The 23,184-nt window shown below is 40.5% G+C and overlaps 1 protein-coding gene across 2 annotated transcripts in view; it reads right to left on the bottom strand.

Moving 5' to 3' along the window:
* Nucleotides 1-23,184, bottom strand: part of SEMA5A (semaphorin 5A) — a 487,022-nt gene that overhangs the window by 436,136 nt on the left and 27,702 nt on the right. The gene's annotated exons all lie outside the window — the stretch shown is intronic.

The following is a 23,184-nucleotide window of genomic DNA, read 5'->3' as shown; positions in this document are numbered from 1 at the left end:
TCCATTTTGTTAAGTGTTTTAAACATAAAATAATGTTGTATTTTATTGAATGCCTTTTCTGCATATATTGATAAGATCATATGGTTTTTGTTCTTTGCTTTGTTGATATGGTGTACTATGTTAACCGTTTTACATATGTTGAACCATCCTTGTGATTCTAGGATGAATCCCACTTGATCATGATGAATTATGTTTTTAATGTGTTGTTGTATTCAATTTGCTAGTATTTTGTTTAGTATTTTAGCATCTGTATTCATTAGAGATATTGGTCTGTAGTTTGCTTTTTTTGTGTTGTTTTTGCCAGGTTTTGGTATGAGGGTTATGTTGGCCTCATAAAATGTGTTTGGCAGTATTGCTTCTTCTTCAATGTTTTGGAAGACTTTGAGTAGAATAGGAACCAAGTCTTCTTTGAATGTTTGATAGAATTCACTAGTATAGCTGTCTGGCCCTGGACTTTTATTTTGGGGGAGGTGTTAAATAGTTGTTTCTATTTCCTCCCTGCTTATGGGTCTGTTTAGGCTTTCTCCTTCTTCAGGACTCAGTCTATGAAGATTGTATTGTTCTAGGAATTTATCCATTTCTTTTATATTGTTAAATTTGGTGGCATATAGTTTTTCATAGTATTCTACAATAATTCTTTGTATATCTATGATATCTGTGATTTCTTCTCTTTCATTTTGGATTTTATTTATATGAGTCCTTTCTCTTTTTTCCTTGGTGAGTCTTGCCAAGGGTTTGTCACTTTTGTTGATCTTTTCAAAGAACCAGTTCCTTGTTTTATTCGTTTTTTCTATAGTTTTTCTGTTCTCTCATTTATTTCTGCTCTGATTTTTATTATCTCCTTTCTTCGGCTGGTTTTAGGTTGTCTTTGTTCTTCTTTTTCTAGTTCCTTAAGATGTGAAGTTAGGTGGTTTACTTGGGCTCTCTCTTGTTTGTTCATATAGGCCTATAGTGATATGAACTTCCCTCTTATTACTACTTTTGCTGCATCCCAAAGATTCTGATATGTTGTATTGTTATTTTCGTTTGCCTGTATGAATCTTTTGATCTCTGCGCTTAACTCTTCTTTGACCCACTCATTTTTTTAAAGTATATTGTTTAGTTTCCACATTTTTGTGGGTTTGTTAACCTCTTTTTTGCAGTTAAATTCTAGTTTCAAGGCTTCGTGATCAGAAAATATGCTTGGTATAATTTCAACCTTTCTGAATTTGTTGATGTTATTTTTGTGGCCCAACAGATGGTCGACTCTTGAGAATGGTCCATGTACACTAGAGAAAAATATATACTCCGGAACTTTGGGATCAAATGTCCTGTAGATGTCTATCATATCCAATTGTTTTAATGTTTCATTTAAGACCAATATTACTTTATTGATTTTCTGTTTGGATGAACGATCTAGAGCCATCAGTGGTGTATTGAGGTCTCCAAGTATGATTGTATTTTTGTTGGTTTTTGTTTTTAGGTCAGTCAGTAGCTGTCTTAGATATTTTGGTGCTCCTTGGTTTGGTGCATATATATTAGGAAGTGTTATGTCGTCTTGATTCAGTGTCCTCTTTATCATTATGAAATGACCGTTTTTGTCTCTGATTACCTTTGCTGTCTTGTAGTCAGCATTGTTAGATATGAGTATTGCTACACCTACTCTTTTTTGGATGTTATTTGCTTGGAGTATTGTTTTCCAGCCTTTCACTTTGAATTTGTTTTTATCTTTATAGCTTAGATGTGTTTCTTATAGGCAGCATACAGTTGGATTTTCTTTTTTAATCCATTCTGTTACTCTGTCATTTTTTGGTGAGTTCAATCTATTTACGTTTAGTGTCATTATAGACATTTGAGGGTTTCCTATTGCCATTTTATATATTGCTTTCTGATAGTTTTGTATCTTGTTTGGTTCTTATCTTTTACTTTTCTATCATTCGTTTTTGTTTGGTTGTAATCCATACTTCTTTTCTCTGTTACTTCTTAGTTCAAGCCATGTATTTATGTGTTGGTGTTTTCAAGGGTGGTTACTATTAAGTAATGGAAAGCATACATATCATGTTCATTGCAGTACATTATCTCATGAGTGCTTCTGCACTCCATCCTCCTTTGCTACTGTTAATCTTTGTCCTCTCCCTCTTTTTTTTTTTTTTTGTTTCTTTGTTACAGATTAATCTTGTTTTTATTGTGATCTTGATGGAGCTTTTACTTGTACTTTTGTTTTGTTTTGTTCTTTGTGTCTGGTCGGAAAATCTCCTTTATTATTTCCTGAAGTGGGGGTTTTCTGGTGATAGATTCCCTCATCTTTTCTGTATCTGTGGGCGTTTTTATTTCTCTTTCATATTTGAAGGTTAGCTTTGATGGGTATAGTATTCTTGGCTGGAAGTTCCTCTCTTTCAGAACTTTAAACATGGGGGTCCACTCACTACTAGCTGTAGAGTTTCTGCTGAGAAATCTGTTGATAATCTAATGGGCATTCCTTTATATGTTGTATTCTTCTTTTCCCTGGCTGCCTTGAGAATTTTTTCCTTGTCCTTAGTTTGTGCCGATTTCATTATGATGTGCCTTGGAGTAGGTTTGTTAGGGTTCATATAACTCGGTGTTCTGTTTGCTTCTTGAATTTGAGGCTTTAGTTCTTTCCACAGGCTTGGGAAGTTCTCGTCTATTATTTGTTTGAATATGTTCTCTATTCCATTTTCTCTCTCTTCTCCTTCTGATATACCCATTATTCTTATGTTGCTCTTTCTGATGGAGTCAGACAATTCCTGTAGGGTTATCTCATTTTCTTTTTAATTGGCGAATCTCTCTCCTCTTCTCTTTGTAGTACCTCTAGTTGCCTGTCTTTTATGTCACTAATTCTCTCCTCTATCTGGCCTGTTCTATTGGCTAAGCTTGTTACTTCATTTTCAGTTCATGCATTGAGTTTTTCATCTCTGTTTGATTCATTTTCATAGTCTCAATTTCCTTGGTGAAGTATTTCTTCTGTTCATTGAATTGCTTTTTGAGCCCCCTAAATTGCCTTTCTGTGCTTTCTTGTATATCCTTGAGCATTTTTAGGACTTCAGTTTTAAATTCTCTGTCATTTAACTCCAAGGTTTCTAAGCTATTGAAATTTTTTTCTATAGATTTTTCCTTATCTATCTGAGCTACATCACTGTCTTTTGTATCCATGACATTAGGTTTCTTTTTCTTTAATAGCATTAGAGAGTGGTATTGTTAATAACACTAATAAGAGTTGATAAAAAAAATTTCTTTTGAGAAAATGCAGTGAGAAACTGAATATTCTATTGTGCTAAATGAAAAAAATATACGTAGAATCGAGGGCCTGGGTTGGGGGTGAGTGAGAAAGAGGCAAAAAAATGAGGCAAGAACATACAAAATTCCACAAGAAAAAAATTTGGATCAAGAATAAAATAATTTGGCCCTGGCCAGTTGGCTCAGCGGTAGAGCATCGGCCTGGCGTGCAGGAGTCCCGGGTTCGATTCCCGACCAGGGCACACAGGAGAAGTGCCCATCTGCTTCTCCACCCCTTCCCCTCTCCTTCCTCTCTGTCTCTCTCTCTTCTCCTCCCGCAGCTGAGGCTCCATTGGAGCAAATATGGCTCGGGCGCTGGGGATGGCTCTGTGGCCTCTGCCTCAGGCACTAGAATGGCTCTGGATGCAACAGAGCAACACCCCAGAGGGGCAGGACATCGCCCCCTGGTGGGCATGCTGGGTGGATCCTGGTCGGGTGCATGCGGGAGTCTGTCTGACTGCCTCCCTGTTTCCAGCTTCGGAAAAATGAAAAAAAAAAAAAAAGAATAAAAGAATTTGTTTGCAAATGATGGTCAAATGAGAGAAATAGTGTAAGAGAAAAGGAAAAAAATACAGTAAAAAATGAAAATTCTATTGTATTAAGGGGCAAAAAAACTAAAGAATGAAGGGTTGGAGTTGGAGGAAATGCTAAAGAGATAAAAAGTGATGTAAAAAGCACACAAAATGCCACAAAGAAAAAATTTCAATCCAGAATAAAATAATTTGTTTGTGGGTGAGATTTGAATGAGAGAAAAAGTGAAAGAGAAAAGAAGAAACAAAAAGAGAGAGAAAAAAATTTGAGTTAAGTTTCTAGAATGTAACACTAATAGAAAAAAAAAAAAGAATGGAAAATATAACACCTGTGGGTAATAACGTTCAAAATTAAAGGAAAAAATAAAACGAAAAAAGGATAAAATGACCAAGGTGGAAGGAAAAAAAAGATAAAAATACAAGAAAAAAAATAGAAAAAGTTATAAAGACTGTGGATTTTTCCTGGTTTTGAGAAGTTATCTTCTTCCTTTTTCTTTCTTCTCTTTTTGGCAGGTGGCACTCTTAGGCAGAAATTTGCTGTTGTGTGACTATGGTGATGACATAAACTAGGCCTCAGTCCGGTTGGTAGGCAGGGCTTGTTAGCATTTTCAGGCTCCAACAATGGGAGTCCGTTTTCCTGGAGCCTTTCCCCAAATCTCTCCTTCCTGAACCAGCAGCCTGGGACCCAGTTGTGAAGTCACCCCAGCCACTGCCTGGAGAGCAAGAGGCTCTAAGAGCTGCCAAATCCCCCCTCTGTCTCCACTCAATGCACGGTTCTGGGTAAGGCTTTGCTAGCCAGAGCCGCCAGCGTAATCAGGCAGGGCTGGGAGCCAACTGCCTTTCAGGTGTGAGCATCCGGGCATGTCTAGTATGCCTCAGCACTCCACAGGTATGCTCTCCACAGGCTGTCTACAAGCTGCCTGTATGCTCTTCCCCCCACCACTTCCTCAGTTCTCTTCCCCAGAAGTGTGCTTTGTAAGCCTGTATGGCTGGCAGAGGTGCCACGCCCAGACAGGTCCAGGTGTAGGGAAGCCAGCTTTTGTGCACTTACCACGCCTGTTGTTTGGGAAGCTGGGATTATTCAGAAACTCTGGTCACAGCCCACACAGATGGTCACTACTGATAGTCTCCGACCTAACCCCTCCGTCCAGGAATGTGGGCACCTACGCCCGAAGTACCAGGGGATCCACTCGCACAGAGCCTGCACTCACCGTCTGGGATACCGGGAGTAAACAAGGCAACTGCTTGCCCACCTCTGCCGGGTTCTGTCGCTGGCATTAGCATCGTGTGGGCTGAGCCACGGGCACACTCTCCTCAGCTTGAATGTCTCTGCCCTAGCCCAGCTTTTTCCATGCCCGCAGCCCTTGCTTTCTCTCAGTTCCAAGAGAAAGCAGCCCTTGCTCAGGTCAGTGAGGAAAGCAGAATACTCCGTTCTCCGTCTTATTTCCTTCAGAGTGGATTATATATTCAGCCACCTTTTTGCCCAATCATACCTTTGTTTGATGTGTATTTCAGATGCTCCTGAGATTGTTTTTCTGTCTCCAGGTGTTGAATTTGTTGAAGTTTCAGGGAAAGGTATTGAAATCACTCCGTATGGCGCCATTTCTGACATCACTCTGAATGGTTCTGCTTTATTTTTTTTTTTAATTCAGTGAGAGGAGGGGAGGCAGAGACAGACTCCCACATGCACCCCAACCAGGATCTACCCAGCAATCCCACTAGGGGGCAATGCTCTTCCCATCTGAGGCTGCTGCCTTGTTGCTCAGCAACCAATCTCTTCTCAGTGCCTAAGGTGGAGGTCATGGAACCATCCTCAGCACCCAGGGCCAACTCACTCTAATCAAGCCATGGCTGGAGGAGGGGAATAGGGAAAGGGAGAGAGAAAGAGAGAGAGAAGCAAGAGAGAAAGGGGTAGAAAAGCAGATGGGCACTTCTCCTGTGTGCCCTGACTTGGAATTGAATCCAGGACATCCACATACTCGGCCAATGCTATACCACTGAACCAATTGGCCAGGGTGTAACTGTTTTTTTAAATAAAATAAAAAATAGCCTGATCTGTGGTGGCACAGTGGATAAAGTGTTGACCTGGAATGCTGAGGTCACCAATTCGGAGCCCTGGGCTTGCCTGGTCAAGGTACATATGGAAGTTGATGCTTCTTGCTCCTCTCCCCCCATCCTCTCTCTCTTTCTCTCTCTCTCCCTCTTATCTCTCTCTAAAAATAAATAAATAAAATCTAAAAAAGACAACAAAATAAATTAATCACCAAATGTCTCCTGACCAAAAATCACAACAAAGTTCAGAACGCTGATAAAAATCTAATTTAGCTTCCCTATTTGTCTTCTATGGAGGAAAAAATATATATAATAACTTGTAAGGGAGGAAAATGTGTTCTGGAAACATCCATTATTTCTATAATAATGATTAAGCACTTTCACATGGGAGGGGTCTAAGAATGCAATGCCTAATTTCCTGCTTCTATTCTGGGTCTACCACTCGTTGCATTAACTCACCAAAGACAAAAGCATCTAGCTTTCAACAGAGCTCACTGAGCTTGGCTTATCCAATGAAGAAATTGACTTAGTTTAATTTTTTTTTATGATACATCACATGTCTATAAATTAAACTTATATAATTATGACTTCACTTCATCAGTTATTTTCACCAATTACCAGTGGGAGAGCTCAGGTACAGCCTTGCTCTTGGGGGAAATAAAAAACAGTCTGACGGATGGATCGCAGCCTCGTATCCCCCGTGGGGGATTGTCTGCAGACTGTCCAAACTCTTCCTGATTTACACAGTAGAGGCTGTTAAAACTCCTCTACTCCATTTGCCTTCCCTGAAGCAGTGAAAGGAAAGTTATTTAATCACCCTCTTCCAGAAAGCCAGAGCAGCCAGAGTGCCAGTGCCACTCACAAATAACCCCAGTCTTTGAAAGCTGAGGACCCAAAGAGGAAGAGTGTTGGCACATGGCACCCAAACACTCTGCCGGCAGCTTTGCCCAAGTTAAGACAGTGATTTATTTTCCAACTGTTGCAAGGAAATATAGTACAGGCCCATGGATGCGGGCACGATTTTTCTTCATTGTCTTTGACTTCCAGGTTTATAATTTCAGTGATCAATGATAAGAACAGCCTCAAAGTGAGCAATCAGAAATTTATCCCAGTAGATTAACTGTCACCCAAGCAGCTATTCTTCACATTCACCACACGCAAAGCCAGATGAAATATGCCAAAAATAAAGCCAGACACAGTGAGTAGACACCAAGAGAGATGGTGCCCTGGACAAAGGGGGTTCTCAAGTTCATGCAAAAATGCAAAGTAAATTAACACATCCAACCAGAAAAATTTACAAGATGGCTATGTAAAGATGACATACAGGGGGCTGGATAATTCAGAATCATTTAAAGGCTGATTAAGTATTTGACAAGCTCCAATTTCATTGTAAAAATTTAATTCTATATTTGCTGTAATGGGGACAGTCATTTAGCAAGCTACACATACTGTTTTAACTTCAAACCACTGGTTAGAAGTTGCTAAAATTACCTGGCCTCCTAGTTGGTTTGTATCTACATTAAATGGCTCTGATGCTCAATTCCCAAGTTATTGTTTTAAACCCAACACTACTATAAGCATCTGTTTCTGAAAACTGCAAATATCTATCATCAAACAGTTTTACATGCTCCAGTTTTTGGCGAGATGACTGCCAAGAATCCCACTTGAGGAGGCGGCCATATTTAATGACAAATAAGTGCACCCGCCCGGGGGGGGGGGGGCAAGGGGTGAAAGCAATGGTTCCGGGTCTTGGTAGCATCAAAATAAGGGGTAAGAGGCTGACAAGGGTGGAAAATCTCGGTGGCCTTGTTATGTCCTTACCAATTGTTGGCAAAAATGGCAAGCAGACATTTTAGGAAGGTGACGAAATCCATGAAAACAATGTCTTTATCACCCAAGGTCAACAGGGAGCTTCTAAGAACAGCAGATCCCAGTTGTGATGCCCTGAATCAAAACTAACTTCAAATGCAAGGCAGAAGCATGATGCTGAAGTCATGCTTCCCAAACCATACATCATCCCAGATCACCATGCTTCGTACAGGGGCCTTTTCTGCCATTACTCCAAAGCATGAGCTTGTACCAAGACACCCCTTAAAATTCAATCATTTCTGAATATTTGTTAAAAGCTGGTCTTATTTTAAATTTGCTACAACCAATAATAAAATGAGTGTCAATTCCTTACAGAACAATGTCCATTCTTGTGAGAAACAGAATGAAATTAGTGAGGTAGTAATTGTGTTATTTTATGAGAAATGAAAAAAACTTAATAAAACTGTGTGGGTGTATTCCATCCCATTTGATCTAGTTATGTTTATGGCTGCAATAAAAGAGCACGTGCTCTGACTCAGGGAGCCACTGATCTTTCACCATGGCCTTGGAGTACTTGGGTCTCTACCCCCATTATCTTCAAGTTACTTTTCAGATTAAAACCATCCTGGACTATCTGGTGCATTTACACATCTAGTTCCTCAGAGAGAGAGAGAGGAAATGTCATCTGGTCCTGTGTGACTTCTCATTAACAGTTTATCTGAATGTCATCATCTTGTGAATCTGGCTCTCTTGTCAAACTTGCTTCACAATATGGGTACAGCTGCTTATTAGTTCCTACAGGACATATTTCTGAGGTCTTTCTTATTACTTGGTTTCCGTATCTGGTGCAAAACCTGTAAAGCCTACAACATAAATCCTCAGTCTGTCTACAAGGGGAGCAAACAGGCTCCTGTCACTGCCATATGGTGATCCAGGCAGGGCTAAGTTTCCCCCTAAGAAGTGTCCACCAGCTGTTCTTCCAGCCAAAGGGAAACTTGTAGAAAATTGGGGAGCTGTTTCTAGAATATGATTATAAGGCTATGGTAGCAACTGGAGAGAGATGAGTCACTGTGACCAGGTGGAGTCTTAAGATCGAAAGATTTGAATTCATCCCTCTGCACCCCACCACCACCACCAACTACGCCCTCTCCCATTTCACATGTTGGAATGCAGCATCCTTTTATTCTAAAGATCAAGCAAAACCCAGCGAGGACTCTTGTGGGGGCTAGCTAACATGCAAGGGACCTGGAAGATAGAAAAAAATTATTCCCATAGAATCTGAAAAGAAGTTTAAAAGACGAAGCCTGAAGATTAGAAGCCATAACATTTTAGCCTCCACGGCCTCTGGCACAACGCCTAGTCCAAAGCACATTCCTTCAATCTTCCATTCATTTTCCCCCCATTCATTCCTTCAACAAAAGGATCATTGAAGATTTCAAGCACTGTAGCAAGTAGTAATAATATATGATACAAAACAACAAATGTTTGTTTCTTGATTGGAAGAATTTGAACACTGAAATTCCTCAATATTTCACAGATTTTTGTCTTATAAAATGGCGACTTTATGTGACTGGTAGGTGATATTTTATTTCTAGTTGCAAGTATAAACTATAGGAGGTAAGTAACATGTTAGAAACTTGATTTTTCAAGTGCTTTGTAAATGCTCATTTATTATCACTGCAAGATATTAGTCATTTTAGTCACAAGGAAGTCTCATCTCTAAGTTATGGAATAATTTTTAAGAATTCTTTGTTAATCTTGTTCCATTTAATGCTAATGGCTAAAATAAATAAAATTTCAAGATTCCAAATTTAAGATGTTTCCAAACCCTCAGGAGAAAATGTTTTAAAATATAATTTCATGTATCAAGTCAAGGAACCGAGTTACACAAGTTTGGAGGATATTTTTTGTGACAGCCATCACACACACACACATACACACACACACCCATACACACACACACACACACACACAAAATTACACAATAAACTAATTCACAATCCACTTGGCCTAACGATTTCAACAAAATTAGAAGTGTTGTTGCCTTATGTCATTCAAATTTCAGTCCACATTCTATGAGCATGAGTATCAAATGTTATCTTTCTTGGTATCAATGTTAAGAGTTAGAAATATTCTGAATCTCATAGCCAAAACCCTTAAGGAATTTATGTACAGTGAATAATTACAACAGATTCCATAACTCTTGGGGTGCTGAATTTTACAGGTGTATTTCCCACTGTGCAACACACTCCTCCTACAGCAAGTCAAAAGCCTTTCACATTCAAGAGACTTCTTGATGCGGTAATATGACATTCCTCTTACGTTATTCATTGTGCTGTAGAACTGGAATATGTATTGTTCTCAGTTTACACTAAGTCAAAGAGATATATTCTGTTCACAACAGAGTCTAACTTTTCATCGGGCTAATTCAGGAGGCAATCACAAGGGCAAAAACTATCCAGTGTTGTAGTGGCTTGTGCAATATCACTCCGTACCACTCAAAATCCAAGTACAAGTATCTCTGGTGCCCTGGAGACAACAGCTCCAATGAAAGAACCTGCAAATGCCCAGCTCTCTCAGAAGACCCTCTCTCACCTGGAAATATTCTAGTTTAATTTGTCCAGTACCTAGGTCCCAGGTATAAGCTGAAAACAAAGTTTAATTACCCTTTTAAGAACCCAGCATCAAATAATTTGAAGGAAAGTTACAACAAGTAATAGCATGCAACAAAAATGCAAACACTACCACCCTCTGCAAAAATGAGATTTCTCTTCCCATTTGTTCTTCTTTGCACAGATAACCTGTTCTCTCAGCCAGAGACTGAAGATGAAGAATCCGGAAACACTTTTGTCGTTTAGGGATGAATGAAGGCAAAGGGGCATTCACTGGTCTCAGGTTCCCGGCATGGGAAGCTGAGAGGTTGCAACTGTGTTTCCTAAGAAGAGGAGCTGGAGTAGCCCTGGATCCTCCTTGCTTATTTCACAGCATGGGAGCAGAACTGATTCTTCTCAATGCCACCCAAAAGATGAGCACATGTGCAAAAAGTATACTTTTCCTGACTTCAACACTGATCAGAACACCATAATTATTTCTTTTTATATAAACTTATATTTTAATAAATGTTTCCACACGCCAAATCTTTATGCTCCTAAGAATCCCAAGTGGGAAGCAAAGCACATTGTTATTTTGTACATGTAGGAATAGAGGCTCAGTTCTCCGAAGGGGCTTGTCTAGAGTCACGTGGGTTAGAAGTGACGAATCCAAAAGCAGAAATACAGATCTTCTAATTCATAATCCAGTGATACTTTTTTTCTTTCTTTTAATTAGGTGTTCATAGTAATGGAGCAATCTCAATGCACACAGAGTGGATTTAAAAGTCAACATTCATGTTGAATTCTGTTGTACTGCGTACAGTATTCTGGAAAGACCTCAAGAAGAGCCTGGTCTCACGCCAGCGGGAGCACTGAGATGCATTCTGCTTTTCCTTTTAAGGCATTTTAAAGTAAAGAAAGCTTTCAACACCATCTCTTTCTGTCCCACTCACAACCAAATCTTCTCAGTGAAAACACCAATGTGGTTTAGTTACAGATTATTTTAATCTATTTTTGAAAGTCAAATAAACTTACACTGAACAAATATGTTCCCCTGCATGTTCTTCCTGAATTTCAGTCAAAGTTTTTCAGTAATTAGGCATTTTTCCTGGAGTGTTGTGAACCAAAGAGTGTTCTGTGCCAAAGCAAGAAAAGCATTAATGAAAACAAAGCATCAGAGGAAGCCAATCAAGTACTAAAAATGTTCTGCCTTATTTCATTGATAGGAGATGCAAAAGGAAAATATGCAAAGTCAGGATTAAAGTACATTCAGTGTTGTCAGTGTGAATTCTCCCACTAAAGTCTTTTAGGAAAATACATCGCCCATCTCAAGAATCTTAAAAAAATAAATAAATCATTCACATGAGTAAAGGTATGTTTTAAGAAATTTAAAGATTTTCATCCTTCACTCCTATAACATTATTAAACTCGAGGAAAAAATAACCCAGAGAGAATTCTATTACTGCATTTCAGCCAAAGAGTCAATTCTTCTAGATTTAAGCAAATTTCCTTTAAAATAAAAACATTTCTTCTAACTAGGTTGTGTTAATCACATCAAATCAAAAATATGGACAACCTGTAGAGCAGTCTTCCAGAAAACTCCAGCCACTAGGAACACATGTCCGTACCAAGAGTTAGAAAAAGAAGAGAAAAAGTTTGGGAAGAAGATCATCATGTCCTCAGCAAAGCTGACCATCTTTGCACGGTATTGTGACAGTACCAGCCCCTCACACAAAAAAAGATAGCACAGCCTGATCTGTGGGAGCGCAGCGTATAAAGCATTGACCTGGAATGCTGAGGTCTCTGGTTTGAAGCCATGGGCTTGCCTGGTTAGGCATATGTGACAAGCAACCAATGGACGACTAAAGTGAAACAACTATGAGTTGATACTTCTCACTTCACCCCCTCCTCTCTCTGTATCAATAAATAAAATCTTGAAGAAAAAAAACCAAACACATGGCCCAACAGACCTGGGCCTCAAAATGCCAAGAAACTGAAGCATCACTGATTTAGTCCACTTCCATGGCTTTTCCTTCCAAACAATCTATCCCCCAGAGTCTACTTCTGAATTCTGGCATTGGGACTCTCCCGATTTTGAATCATTGTGGCCATTATAGCTTCTCATGGGCTCATTCTACATCTGAATTTTAATTTTCTTTTTAAAACTCAATGCCCTTAAGCCAAAAGCTTACTAGTTAGAAAGAGGAGTGGCATATTAGTTTGCTATGTGACAAATTATTGCTATTACACATTACCATAAGTGTGGTGGCTTAAAACAACTCAAATGCATCCCTTGCATTTCTGGAGGTCAGAAATCTGAAGTGGTTTTCCTGTTTCCTTGCTTTCCCAGCATCTAGAGCTGCATTCTTGCATCTCTTGGCATATGGCATCCCCTCCACCTTCAAGGCCAGCGGCACAGCATCTTCAAAGCCCTCTGCCTCGACGGCACAGCCCCTTCTCTTCCCCATCTGGGCAAATATTCACCTGCCACCTCTTTATGAAGACTCGGGATTACATTCAGAGCCCTCCTGATGACCCAGGTTCATCTCCCATCCCAGGACCCTAACCACATCTAGAAAGTATCTTGGCCATATAAGGTAACATTTATCCCAGAGAGAATGATGGGACACCTTTGGGCCCACTCTTCTGCCTACTTCTCACTATCAATCACTCCAAACTACTGCTTAATCACCTTCCCAAATGAATACATCCTTTCTACGATGCCTTCAGAGTAATCAGCTTTTAGAGACCTTTGGTTAGCTAGCAATCTCCTCACTCTTAAATCGTACCCTGTGCCTTATGAAACCTTTGGAGAGAATTGACAGGGTGGGTCCCTGAAGTTTTTTCATTCCACCAGCAGAGATGCTGGGAGGATTAACATCTGATCCCACAAAATATTCTTCTCCCCACCCAAATCCTATTTTTAGAACAGCAGCCCAAGCCCAATTCAAAATTGATCCTGTTGAGTAATTTTTATATGTCATGTTTAAAAAACTTAAAAGTTTACATCAGTCTGTGTTTTCAAGGACGTAACCAAAGACATTACAGTCCCACAGTCATCGAACATAAGAGTAAAATATAATCTGACCGTGATCATGGGATATTTTGAGTACAAAATAATTGAGACATTTGAGCTCAGACTCGGCTGTTTTCAAGGCATTGCTGAGCTAATTAACATAATATTTTTCATTAATATGTCAGAAGAAATAAAATTGTCCATGTTTAATTTTAAATTATTTCAGCAGAAGTCAGAGGAAGCAGCCACTCTGGCATCTCTCAGGCTGTGGGAACTACTCGCAGCTCCCAGGACACTTCAACTAGAAAGCCACAGCCGGGAAGACACCGGAGTCTAGAGCTGCTCTCCCCACAGCTCAGGCTAGTACACAAGCTGTCCACATACCCCACCTGCTGACAAGCATCTGAATGCTGCTGCCCACCGCACGAACTCTCTCCTCCCTGTCCTTCCTTTCCAGGATATCCTTTCTGTCTATATTCACTCTGTTATCACACCCGTCCCTCCCTGCCCCTCAGGCTGCTCTGCTTGTCCTGGGTGATATGCTGCTCCGTAGCCATGGCCCTCTGTTGTTTCTAGAACAGGTAGTCCATCTCTTCAACTACACGGTCAGTTGTGGAGGGCAGGGGATAATACATTTTGCTCAGGATCCATCTCATCTTGCGGTTTCTGGAACAAAGATATCAGAAGCAGAATCTGACACGTGGGACAGGCTCTAATGTGGATGCAAAGCTATAAAATAATCGACATTAGGTTAGGGGACAACTAATTGAGATTAAATAAGTAGAGTATACACCATGGTTATTATACTATAACAGCTACTTAAAAAAAGAAAATTAGTCCCCCTTGCCCCAAATGTTTTATGTAACTCTACTGTGTAAGATAATGTTGTTGACAATAATACATAGGCTGCATTCTCCAGGCACAGTTCTATGTGCTTTTCTATATTAACTCACATGCTAATTCACTGGATCCAATAAAAAAATAAAAATTAAATAAAACTACTACCATCTGCTTCTTACAGATACAGAAACAGCACAGACTGGTGAACTTATTTGCCCAATGTCACAAGGCTAGTAAGTGGTGGAGCCAGGTCCAGACAGCTGGTGTCCAGAATCCCTGCTTTGAACTGCAGCCACCACCATTCTTTATTTAACACGTTCAGCATTGGCACCTAAAAATATTCTGGAAGTTTAAGTAATGAAATGTGAGTAGCATATAAAAACCTGAAAGAACAGAAGAAAATGTAACATCAATTTGTAAGAAAAATTATAGAAATATAGATGGATATTCATCCCTATTATACAAGATTAAAAATACCAAACTAATTATAAATGCCTCAATACAAAATTTTAGCTTTAAAAAATAAAAAAAACACTTCATAATGTTCTTCTTTGAATTATATTTACCTAAACATATACTTATAACAGGGTTCTTTAATGCAAAATATCATAAAGACATTTAAAATCTTATTTACTTTTTAAAATATGGTCTAAACACTCTTCAGGAAAACACATTTTTAATGTCAGGTATGACTACTTACAGACCCCTGGTCCTTGTGTGGATGATTTAAGGAACTCTAGCCTTGCCCAGTTATTTCCATCTCTAAATGGCATAACAATGGACGGCAATGCAATAGGACATAGGCAGCAAAGAAGGTGAGGATGCCAAATTCTCCCCGTGGAATTTCAGAGAGTCTGTGCAACACTTGTTCTAGGGCACAGATGAGAAGAAAATGTACAATTTCCTACTTAACTTCACTCTGAAGTCAGCCTTTTCTAATTCACGGGTGAGGACTCCCTTAGAATCCATGACCCAAGTACGGCACCCTTCCCACAGATTCAGAAGACAGACACCCCTTCTCCTGCCAGGCCCCGCTCCGCAGAGGTTCCCTGCTGGCTGTATACCCAGAGCCCCAGCCAGGGCCATGGTGGCCCCAAGGCTGCGGGATGCCTTTCCTCTGTCTCATACCCCCACCCCTTAGCCAAGTCCTTCCTTCAAGCCCCCCAAACCAAAGGCTGGACATCTCAAACTCAGTGTTACCATACAGCATGTGTGCACTCTGCATCAGACATGCAATGGTATCATTCTCTGCATCAGACATGCAATGGTATCATCAGGCCAACGAAAATTAGAGACTTATAAAAAGTTGATATAGGACAACTTGTATTATAGTAAGAGTATGTGGAAACTGTCACTGAGATGGTTGAAATAAGCTTAAAAATATGTGCTGAACATGGTTACAGCAACAAGGAGCTGAGCAAAATATTTGGGAGTATTCCTAGATCATGTAGGAACTGCACAAACAGAGGCACGCTCAGCTCTCGTGACACACAGATGTGTTTTGTCCCCAGCCCGGCCAAGCGCGAGGCAGCAGCCCACTGATAACCCAGGAATAGCAGCTGTCAGGATGGTGCTGCTACTTTTCAGAGCCGACTCCTCAGCAGCAACTGATAAGGCAGAGAGGAGAAGAAAATATTTTAACGGCAGTATAAAAAAAATCTGAAGACAAATTAATCATGGGATTTTAATTTCTGGAGCTCCAAAAAACTGTATGCTAAAAACCCAGCTGTGTTCTGGGCATGGAGGCCCACTGTGAACTGCACTTTTTTGTCAGCGGTGGGCAGGGTGGCACCTCACAGGTGAACCGAGGATGGGAATTCTCTTATCAATTCATCAGCTCTTTTCTTAGCCATGGTTACTTGAGATTTGTAAGTTCAATATGAAGACCATCTCTTTTTATTCCATCTAATCTAGTACTCATGCAGTCAACACAATTTAATTGATCAAATCTCCTGAACACTTGCCCTGTGGAAAGCACCGTGCAATAATACACTACAGAGGGTAAAAGGCCGGACTTGACCTCCGGCCTGCCTTTAAGGAGGTGCATGCTCGGGAGCATTCACACTTACACACACTTCACATGCACACATGCACACATGCACATACACACATTACATACATGAATACACAAACTACACTCACATATACACAAGGACACTTATATACACTCAGACACACACATCGCACAAGGACATGCACCCACCCAGAAACACACATACAGATACCACACACATATGCACATAAAACACCACATATCAACACATGCGGATATACATGCCACATGCATGCATAAATACACACATACATACTATATAGGCATGTGTAGATATAGACATGTACCGAGACATACATAGAGGTTCCACATATTCACATGTACTACACATACACATACACATACATATACATATCTGTGTGTACACAGATACACACATAGACACCTATACACATACAGAGATACATGTATGCAAAAAGATACACACATACCCAGACATACACACCTATACCATATGCCCCTTGATTCACCCATGAAGAGCAAGAAGAGTTATCTTGCTAATGACAGAAAACAAAGCGATTTGAGTACTTTCAAATGGGGTCACACAGAATCTCTAGAAAAACTGAGATTCTTCCGCCCTGCCATTGCTGCATGCTCAAAATGATCCATCCGCATATTCAGTTGTATAGGTGACAGTCCAAACATTAGGCAAGTTTTTAAATTTTAGAAAACCATCTCCACTTTAGTACAAATATGAGAGTCTTTTCCCATGCCCCCCAAGGGAACCAGTGCAAAGAGGCAGGTTGGTTAGTATGGTCTTCCACTTTCTTCTAGAGAGTGACCATTCCCTAAGACATTGTCTCATTAAAACATCCTGGAGCACCAGACATGGACAAGTGTCCAGTGGCAGCTGTGCATAAACAAGTCTGGCTGCCCTGGCCATCCAACTGTAGAAGCAATGACCACAAGCAGACCTGGAGCCACATTGGAGTGATACCTCACAGAATACACTGGAAGCTCTGGGAGGCATTTGTCATCCAGGGATGTATACACACCCTTAATGAACACTCTGAATCTGCATGATATCCCAAAGAGGGCAAAATGATTACCACGAAGCTGAAAAGAATCTCTAAGTTCTACTAAATCCTGGTATCCTCATAGCAGCATCAACTGGTAGTTTAATAGCTTAATCACTTAGTTGTTCATTCTTGCTTCTTGTACATGTCTAGACGGGCAGGGGAAGGGTTCGCTTAATCTGTGCCATTGACCCCTTGTTCAGGCCAGTCACCTTAGGCATCAAGTCAGCGATCTTCAGACTCAAGTCAGAAACCGTGTGCTTAAGATGGAAAGCCTGCACTCAAGCTGGTGACCTGAGGGTTTCGAACCTAGGACCTCAGTGTCTCTCGTAGAGGCTCTATCCACTGCACCACCCAGGTCAGGTTGATTATTACTTTCTTCTCAGCCACATTAACACTTGAACATCCAGGTCTTTGTGGTCAAGAAAAAGCACAATGCATTCTCCCCTGCAAAAGAAAAAATCCCAAACCTTTATGAATGGGGGGAGGAAAAGTCTATCATGATGCCACCATTCAAATAACCAAACACAAATGGAAAACAAATTCTGTGACACCTGCTGATAATCACAATTTTTTTGGCATACAGAACAGTGAGAATCCATCTAAATTTCACTTAGCCTGTGCACTAAATGTCTATGCAGAAGGAAAACTTGATAAAGTATAATCGCTTGGTACTCAAAGTGGAGGCACAAGGCCAGCGGCATCTGTGCCATCAGGAGCATACTAGAAATGCAGACTCCAGGGCCCTGCCCTCGAACCACTGGCTCAGGGTGTGCATTTCACAGAACCCCCGGACACTCTGCATGCACGTCTAGCTAGGTGAAAGAGTGACACAAATACCCAAGTGCAATCAAGACCAAACAAAAGTCACTTCTTACAGTTTAATTTCTCAAACTCTTTACTATATTTTCTGTAATTAATGAAGCTAGTGATGACTGAAATTCCTTGGCTAATAGAAAAGATTTCAGTGTAATTATTAATCTGTGAAATGGTCCATTTTTGCGCATCATTCAAGTACACAAAAATTGTTTTCCCAGATAGTAATGAAGAAAATGTCACAAAAAAAAACTAATGGCCACACCTTACCAAGAGCTGACTCCCTTCAATCTGGTTTCCTGTAACCATAGCAACTCAAATTTGCATCCTTAGCACAGAACAAAAAGCAAACTAACACAGAGGAGTGTGCTCCCTTATGGCAATGGTTTATGGAAGCAACCAGTGAGAAAGGTCAAGAGAAGCCAGATTTGTATCATCCCATCAAAAAAAAAAAAAAAAAAGAAAGAAAGAAAGAAAGAAAGAAAGAAACATAAGCAGTAACTATGGCAACCAGACAAAAACTTCAAAAATGACTTGCAATTTACAAAGTGCAGAGCAACTCTATTTCAGTCACAAATAATAGCAATAATTATTATATGCAAATGTACTGAAACATTTCCCAGAAATAGCTGATTTTGCAGAAGATAATAACACACACTGTCTACTCAGGCACCATCATAGATCGTTTGATTTGCTGTGGAAGTGTCAAATTATATGTTTTCACAATTGGGTTACTTAGGTGTTACTCAATTTATATCTAGATCTTCACCTATTCTGAAAATAAGATGGGTCCTTACTTGCATTCAGTAATTCCTTAGCAAAAAGGCATAGTCTTTAAGAAGTGAGTTAACTCTTGAAGGTCAGTAGGGTGGAATCTCATCAATTTTTGAGACTTTAGAAATTCATGTAAGCGCCTGACCAGGCAGTGGCGCAGTGGATAGAGTGTCCGACTGGGATGCTGAAGACCTAGGTTTGAGATCCCGAGGTCGCCAGCTTGAGCATGGGCTCACCTGGTTTGAGCAAAAGCTCACCAGCTTGGACCCAAGGTCGCTGGCTCGAGCAAGGAGTTACTCGGTCTGCTGAAGGCCCACGGTCAAGGCACATATGAGAAAGCAATCAATGAACAACTAAGGTGTCGCAATGCACAACGAAAAACTAATGATTGATGCTTCTCATCTCTCCATTCCTGTCTGTCTGTCCCTGTCTATCCCTCTCTCTGTAAAAAAAAAAAAAAAAAAAGAAATTCATGTAAGCACTTCTAAAGTATCTAATGTTCACCTAAGAAAGATGAATGACGAAGGACACTGTGTATTCTACATTTGCTACATTGGTCCTTTCTAGATTTTCAGGACCAACCTACACTTACACCTTATTTACTATGAGAAAAGAAAGGAGGAAAACTTGAACTACTAATGCCAACCTGGCCTCTGCCTGCAGGTGCGGCTCCACTGCTACTGTGCCCCCCCCCCCACGTGCATCTGTAGATTCTCCTTTCTATCAGTCTGATGCAGTCTCCCTTGCTTCAGACCAGAAATTACTCCCCGTTCAGATCAGCCTGCACACTGCCTGATGTGTAATGGACACCCACAGGAGAAAATGACCACTCTTTGAAAAAAGAGAGAGAGACGGAAGACATTGAATCACAACCAAAGGAGGTAAACAAAAAAAATTTTACATGGGTCTCAATGATACTTGTATATAGCCCAGAACAACATGGTTTTCATTAGTCCATTTTTTTTTCATTCCACATCAGAACAGAAAATATTTTTTGAGCTTGATAAATGAAGGCTTCATTTGGGGGCACCCTGCTCCTTGCATTACCATGTCTAGGGTTACATTAATAACTCTGGCATACTATGAAATCATAAATACAAATTTTGAGCTCCAGTCTTGGTATCGTATTAATGTGAGTTTTTGCCTCATTCTGTGTGTTTGTATTTGGTTTTCTCTTCTCGCTTAATAAACAAGCCGCTGCTGATCATCTTTGTGCCGGTAAAAGCTGACATCGTCCGCGAAGAGCCCCTGGTTGTGACTTATTTTCTGTGAGTGTCCCACTTTCAATGAAAATTGGAAAAGAACTCAAAAACATTTTCAAAAATTACGTGTTTGCATTCCACTTTGTGCATAGCACTTTGTTGATGAATTAACAACAACAAAAAAAAGGTGGGGGGAATTTAAGTTCAATACTGTTTTATTATGTAGCATTCAAAGAGGACAAGCTTCCTGAGCTTCCTGTTGTTGCCACTCTGGTATACAAAGCGAGAAAAAGCTTTCCATCGCCAAAATGTAAAACCAACCTGAACTAGCTGCTGCCACCATTCCAGCATCAGTCTAGGTCGGCACTAACACACTAATTCGCTCATTTGCTCTAACCACGTAATTAATGCTGAAAGAAGCCTTTTAGGAGGTTGCCACCGAGCACTCTACGGCTCAGTAGAAGGAAAAATTCCTTAGATATGTTTCCAATCATCATGCATGTACTGAAGCCAGGAACTAGCAAAACAAACCACCAACTATCACAAAATCCAAATAATGAAGTACTAAGACCAACAGGGGCTGAGAGGCCTAGGACTGTGCTCAGACCAGCACAGGTGGGTTTGTTGGGCCGGTAAGTAACTCCCTGTGTGCTGGCGCATTCTGTCCCACCGTCATTACATTCTCATGCATCATCTATCACATCTGTTATATCACCCCTTCCTTATGCTATCACGGTATGTTTCCAATTAATTCTGATACATTTCCCTGATTGAAACTCATTTTTATCTCCCTCCACAATGTGCTTCCGCAAATATTCTCAAAACACATACACTTAAACAAAAGTCCAAACCTTTAGGAAGAAAAGTGCTAGAGAAAAGAAGTGCCCCTGAACCCCACAATTCTCATAAGTTTGTGAGAAAGATTGGCAGAAAAAAGCCAAGCGATATGGGTCCCCATGAACGCTACCAGGAAGTACTCAGCCCAGATTGTAACCTGCAATGTAGCGGACTGTGTGCTAAATGCTGTGACCTTTCTCCTACAAATCATTCATTCATTCATTAGTTTGTTCAATATTTTTTGAACACCTGTTATGTGCCAAACACTGTTGTAGGGACTGAGCAGAGTGAACATAGCAGGCTCTCCATCCTCCTGGGGCCCACCTTCTAGGGAGGAGGTATCAACCAAACAGACAGGGACCAGCAGGGCAGGACAGGGCAGGACAAAGGGTAGCAGCAGCAGGTAGGCTAAGCTCTGAGGGAAGGAGACCCAGAGGGGCTTGGGCCATGAGGGTGGAAAGCGGGACATATGACAGGCCTCACTTAGGGCCTTGGGCCCCTCCAGACACTCTGGCTTTATATGTTGTTTCCTATTTTATACTATCTCAGGCAGGTGAGCAAGGTACACATCACCAGTGATGAGTCCAGTTGATGGCATGTGTCCTTGATATAATGTGAAAAGGACACTATCTCTTTGTGGTCTTTCTCCCTAAAACTAGTAACTAGAATCTAGTCAGGAAAAAAAACAACAGACACACCCAAATTGAGAGACATTCTACAAAATGACCCCACCAGTACTTCTCAAACCTTCCAGGGTCATCAAAACCAAGGAACATTTGAGAAACCATCACAGTTGCAATTAGCCGAAGGAAACAGGACAACTAGAGAGAATGTCGTGTTCTGGATGGAGTCCCAGACAGAAACAGGACATGAGAGAAACACTGGGGAAGTCCAAACAAAGTGCCCGCTTTAGTTAATAATAATACGTCAGTGCTGTTTCCTCACTGTGAGCCATGTACCACGCTAAGCTAAGATGTTAATAACTGCTGGTCTGGATGCACAGGACAGGAGAACTCTCTGTACTGTATTGGCAACTTTTTTATAGATGTAAAACTATCCCAAATTTTTTAAGTTAATTTTGTTAAAAATATGCAACAGTCTTCTGTCTAGAAAAATGATTCTGGAATACAAACTAAACAAAAAACAATAAAGGTTATATAAACAACTTGGAGGTTAATTATTCAGGATTTATCACCTCTCAGCATATTCCTGCTAAGTAGTTTATCAAATCCATTGGAACCTCTCACAGCTCATTCCATTTCTTTATGACTAAATTATTAAGCTCCCACCCACCCACACACACACACACACCCACACACACACACACACATAACTAGTCCTAGTTTTTTCCTCAGGCACAAATGACAAGGAAAAACCTCCTTCCTTTCAACAGTCCTTCAAAACTCTATTTAGGGAAAGTGCTCTTCAGTGTAAGTACTTCCTTCCCTTGCTGGCTTCTGAGCTTCCCTGTACTCTGTGTGTCTGTGTGTCCCTGGTGCGTATGTGGTTGTCACTGTCTCCAAAGAGGGGCCCTGGCATCTTCCAGGGAGGTCAGAAGTGAGAGCACCTGCTTGATATTCACACAAGATTGCAGGCATGAGAAGATGCTCAGATAGGGCTGCTGCCACACCTGTCCCTGGGCCCCTCTTTCTCCTTCTCTAGAGGCCCAAGGCACAGGCTCAGACGGTCTCTCTATGGAAGAGGCCCCACCCTACATAGACTGAACCTTCTGAACAGACCTCACTCTTCCTTGGGTACCTTCCCAGCTTAACAACATCCTTACATCCACCGATTATTCCAGCAAGGATACTGACAACTTCCAGGGAGAAAAGCAAGATCAGGCTAATGTAATAACTGACCTCATACCTCTGAAGCAGCCAGGTGACATACATGGGAGAGAAAATGAGGAAAAAGCCATGGGTCACGTGCAAATATGAGGAAGGATTTCTTCAAAGTTTTTGATTAAATGGGTGATTACTGAAATTGAATTGAATAACCTGAAATTCAATTATAAGCTGAAGAAAATCTCTTCTTTATTTAGATAAAATGAGAATGAACTCTCTCAATAAAAAGCAAACTGAAACATGAAACCTACATGAGAACTATGAAATCAGCAGACTGAACCCCCACAAAGAACAATATGATTTGAGTGGAAGTCAATAAAATTAGTGGCAGTGGTATGCTATTTCAAATGTTTGAATGCTGTGTCCTTTTCCGGACCCGTCTCTTATCTCAGGCCCATTAGAGGTGTAAGCTCCTATATTATCATCTCTCTTAGAAGGTGGTTTCAATTTCCAAAATGACACACTTAATCATGCCCATAAGTCCCATAAAAATGCAGGTATTATAAACATTTATAAAGTGAGAAACATCGA

The sequence above is a fragment of the Saccopteryx leptura genome, chromosome 1, assembly GCF_036850995.1.
Source record: "Saccopteryx leptura isolate mSacLep1 chromosome 1, mSacLep1_pri_phased_curated, whole genome shotgun sequence".
Lineage (NCBI taxonomy): Eukaryota > Metazoa > Chordata > Mammalia > Chiroptera > Emballonuridae > Saccopteryx > Saccopteryx leptura.
The sequence above is the reverse complement of the archived record's forward strand: the minus strand, read 5'-3'. Positions and strand labels throughout refer to the sequence as shown.